Source organism: Ovis canadensis, chromosome 5 (assembly GCF_042477335.2).
Source record: "Ovis canadensis isolate MfBH-ARS-UI-01 breed Bighorn chromosome 5, ARS-UI_OviCan_v2, whole genome shotgun sequence".
In the NCBI taxonomy this organism is placed as follows: Eukaryota; Metazoa; Chordata; class Mammalia; order Artiodactyla; family Bovidae; genus Ovis; species Ovis canadensis.
In genome coordinates this window covers 113,713,018-113,718,472 of record NC_091249.1, presented here as the reverse complement: position 1 = coordinate 113,718,472, position 5,455 = coordinate 113,713,018, and positions in this window count along the sequence as shown.

The following is a 5,455-nucleotide window of genomic DNA, read 5'->3' as shown; positions in this document are numbered from 1 at the left end:
GTGTGGCTTTGTGAAGTAACATGTTCTAGGGTAACATGTATTAAAGATACCATTCATATATTAAATATCAGGTCCTAAGTGCATATGTACATCTATACAAATACATATTGATTAATTTCAGAATAGTTTCTGATCAGTTTTGGTCAAGTTAGTTCATTTGTATGTTAGCATTTTTCAATGTTTCAAATTATTTGAGGTTGATTTTTTGTTGTTAAAAACTTGTTAATTTTATGGTTCTTGGTATACATGTTCTTTGGAAGCCTGGCATGCTGCAGTCCATGGGGTTACAAAGAGTTGGACACGACTGAGCAAATTAACTGACTGAAGGTGTTTATTGAAATTTACTTTATATAGCAATATACACTCAATTTTATTAAATATCTTTTGAATACTGAAGAAAGATACCTTTATTTGTGGGTCAAATATTAAACATCAATACATATACATATACACACACAAATATATTAAATCGGCTTTAACTGTACCAACAGTCCTCACTGTATAGTACATGACCTACTAGGGGAGCTGACTCTCTCTCAAGGGGTCCACAAAGTCAAAACTATTTTTATAATAGTATGATAATATTACTGATTAGTTTTCATGTTGATATTCAGGCTGATGTTATAACAACCACAGAAGATGAAATGTCTGGTTTCCTGACATGAAAGAAAATGGTGGCCCGCAGTTGCACTCATATTCATATAATCTTTACCACACATCTTCACAGTTAAAAAAAATGATTTTGCTTAAGAATGTCTTCTTGAAGCAGTAAACATTACTAATTCCATCAATTCTTTTCCTTTGAATGGTCATATTTTTAAAATATTTTAAATAGATAGGAGTACTTACTGAAATATTTATGTTTAAAATAGAGCATTCTTCTGCAAACCAAAGTATGATGACATTTCTAAGAGAAACACTTTTGAAGTTGTTATAGTCATCATACAAACTAGACACTTCATAGTACCCTATGTTTATCTGAAAGAGTGGCTGACAAGTAACTATGGTCATTCACACATTGCTTGATTTCCCTAAAAATAAACAAAGTGAGCCTGTCACTGAAAGGGAAGATAACTGACAGAATTGCAGTCAAAGACAAAATGTTTTCCTTTCAAGAAAATATTAGAATTTTGGAAAACTTGAATCTGCCACCTTGAGCAGAACAGCTTCCCAATGCTTATCAACTTTCTGATTAGATTTGCTGGTGATATTAATAAATATGATTTTTTGATGGTATCTAAGATTCTTAGTAATTCACTAATGCCACAAATTATGTGATGCTTCACATTGTTGATACTTTCATTATTGAAAGAAAATAGCATCCTCTTTGATTGACTTCCCTGGTCGCTCAGATGGTAAAGTGTCTGCCTACAATGTGGGAGACCCAGGTTTGATACCTGGGTTGGGACGATCCCTGGCAACCCACTCCAGTACTCTTGCCTGGAAAATCCCATGGACAGAGGAGCCTGGTAGGCTACAGCCCATGGGGTCACACAGAGTCAGACACGACTGAGTGACTTCACTTTCTTTCTTTTGATTTTATAAGACAGTGGTAGGCAAATATGCATAAACATCCATTTAAAAACATTTAAAATATGATAAAAAAACTGTTGGTGAATATAAAAGTGTCATTGCCAAAATATATTCTTTAGATAACATGTTTACAAGTGTAAAGTAGATGTCTAAATTCAGGATTAAAAAAACTGAGTTTTTTTAAAGAAAATGTTTTGTCTTACTTGGGGAGAGTACTAGAAAGGTTATAGATGAGAAATAAAAGAGTCAATCTATCAAGGATGACATTATAATTATAGCAAATGTCTTACTAGGAAACCTCAATTGATTCCTATACTTTGGATCTATTTGCCATTTAGTCTCATTTATCAGCTTGGCAACTAGGAGTAACCTTCATGGCTTTCTAGTCTTATTATCTCTTTAAACAGGAAACTTTTGTTTTACTTTTTCGAATAACACTCTTAACAGGTTTATTCCAAGTAGGCAGTGAAGAAGGCAGCAAATACTAGAGAAATAGTATATATTAAATTCATCTTTCCAGAAGATGTCAACCTTTTTAGCCACGTTTCCCTGGTAACAGGATGATTGTATAGTCAAATCTGTTCACACACCCTACTCTTAAAAATTTCAGGTGAAATGTGTAACTAGGAATACCAACATGTTATTTTAATTTCACACCTACTCGTTACTAGACACCTAGGTGTTTTAAAAATAGATGGTTCAGACATGGTGATTTATTCACTAGACATGTGTAAACATGTAATTGAGCCTAATGTTCTCAGGTTTCTAACTCAGGTGTTAGTGTAGCTGACCCCTGTATGCCAAGAATATGTAGCTTCACTCCTAGGGGAAATATTTCTAAATAACTTCCAAACTAAATTTCTTCATAATGCCAAGATAGGCAGGGTAACGTATAAAATAAATTGAGTGGATACCTGTACCTGAATACTACAGAAAGCAAAATCTACATATTTATTGCATAGTATGGGGTAATCATTTTATAAGGCTGTGAGTGGCAGACTGTGGAAATATGAAATGCTCATATATCATAGCTCTTGCCCTCTAAATTTACAGCCTGGCAGAGAAGAATGATGACGTCCTTGAAACCGATGCAAAACAATGATTGGGTGCCATTGCAAGGGTTACAGGGAAAGACCCCAATGAGTTTGGGTGAAAATGCTTAAGAAAGGTAAGCTCATAAGAAACTTTTATAGGAGAGACACACTGCTGTTCAATCAGAGAAGGCAATGTCAACCCACTCTAGTACTCTTGCCTGGAAAATCCCAGGGATGGAGGAGCCTGGTGGGCTGCCATCTATGGGGTCTCATAGAGTCGGACATGATTGATGGAACTTAACAGCAGCAGCAGCACAATGGTGTTCAATAGACTTTACTGAATGCTACTGTGAATATTTCTAAAGGTGAATATTAGAGGCTGTTTTGATTGGTGTCAGAAGATTTTATTGAGGCCACCATTTGTAATTTGCCCTGTCAGAAATCTCAAAAAATAGTTCTGGATTGTAGCATAATTTTTCCTTCTAATTAATACTTGTAGGTATCATCACATGTGCCAAACTGATTGGCATGTTATAGGATCCTAAAATCTCATAGGATAAGGATATCATAACTGCTTTCTCCATGAAAATGATTGTTGTTTAGTTTATATAATTATATATAATTATGAGATCCCTTCAAACCGTTTATATGTATGACAGTTCCAGTAGGCAGAATAATGCCCTTTCCCCATCCCCAAATAGCATGTCCTAAACCCCAGAACTCAGGAATATGTTACCTTTACAAAAGGGACTTATAGATGTGATTAAGAGTACTGACTATGAGGTGGGAAGAGTCAGCATCCTGACTTTCTGCTGGGTTATCTAGGTAGTCCCAGCTGAATTCCTTGATTCCTTAAAGCAGAACACCTTTCCTGACTGGGTTCCAGAGATAAGGTGGGAGAAGCGGCAGGAACTCTAAGCATTAGTCTTGGCCTGAAGCAACCTAGATGTCCATCAGCAGACAAATGGATAAGAAAGCTGTGGTACATACACACAATGGAGTATTACTCAGCCATTAAAAAGAATACATTTGAATCAGTTCTAATGAGGTGGATGAAACTGGAGCCGATTATACAGAGTGAAGTAAGCCAGAAAGAAAAACACCAATACAGTATACTAATGCATATATATGGAATTTAGAAAGATGGTAACGATAACCCTGTATGTGAGCCAGCAAAAGAGACACAGATGTATAGAACAGTATTTTGGACTCTGTGGGAGAGGGAGAGGGTGGGATGATTTGGGAGAATGGCATTGAAACATGTATACTATCATGTAAGAAACGAATTGCCAGTCTAGGTTCGATACAGGATACAGGATGCTTGGGGCTGGTGTACTGGGATGACCCAGAGAGATGATACGGGGAGGGTAGTGGGAGGGGGGTTCAGGATTGGGAACTCATGTACACCCGTGGCGGATTCATGTTAATATATGACAAAACCAGTACAGTATTGTAAAATAAAAAAAAAAGAATAAATAAAATAAAATATTAAAAAAATAAAGCAATTATACTCCAATTAAAAAAAATGAAAAGGGAGACGAAAAACAAAGAAATAGGGGCAGTTCCTAGAAGGAACTGTGAGCTGGAAGACCCCCAGCTCACAAATATGAAGGAGCTGGAGATGTGACTTACAATTTAGGAGGGACTGAACTCTGCCAGGGTGGTGCTAGTGGTAAAGAACCTGCCTGCCAGTGCAGGAGACATAAAAGACAGAGTTTTGATTCCTGGGTCAGGAAGATCCCTGGGAAAGGAAATGGCAACCCACTCTAGTATTCTTGCCTGGGAAATCCCATGGAGGGAGGAGCCTGGTAGGCTACAGAGGTCACAGAGTCAGACACCACTAAAGTGGTTTAGCACCTGCCAACCTCTCTGATTTTTGCTCCACAAGACTCCTGTTGGATTTCTGACCTGTAGAGCTGAAAAAGAGTACATTTGCATTCAGTTTAGGCAGTTAAATTTGTTGTAATTTATTATTATGGCAATAGATGAATACTTTTTTCTGCCCCAACTCACTTAATGGACATGACACGCTCCCATAAGTGATCTTTTGCAGCAGAAGTTCTGTTTTCAGAACTGAACATTGAGCTTTTTTGTCTTTCTCAGCACACAGATTTACACATACATTAAAGTGTGGAAACGCTAAGTAAACCACTTTAATTTCTCACAATTTTAAAATATGCATTATAACTTAAGAAGATTCGTCAGTCTTATGATTTCAGGCATGCTTCATTAAAGATTTCCTAAGGTCCTGACCTTGCTTTCATTCATATAATTAAGTGATCTAATGCAGTCAGTATTTACATTGTGGTCATGCCTTCAATACCTCTGCTAATACCAGAAAAAAAAAATGTTCTAAAGATTTGGTATTTAGTTTTGCTCCCAAAAGACTTCATATAAAGAGTTTCTGAAGTTTACATTAGAAAGTTTGTTTGTCTTGTCAAGTTGAAATGTGAGGCTCTTACTGGCTTAAGCACAACAGAGCCTTGAACAGTATGTTATCTTTTATATTAATAAAACAACACTGGATTCACATTTCTGAAACAGAAAAATTCCAAACATAATGCTTCTCTTGAACACGTTATGTTAATAAATCTTAATTAAAGGGACTTTCTTAAGTAATAAATTTGAACAATATAACAATCAGAACTATTGTGAAAAATAATCCATTGTTATCACCATGAATAAAAGACTGGAAGAATAGTTGTTTTCTGAATCATCTAATATTCTGGAAATATATTTTGCTATTATAATCAGTGGAAATAAAGATACAGAAAAGGTGAAATTCCTTGTGAAAGTATGATATTTCTTAAATATCTGGTTTAAAAAACAGGTATTTTCTCCCCATGGGGAAGAGGGTATAGTGTAACCTTAACTATAGGAAATACAAA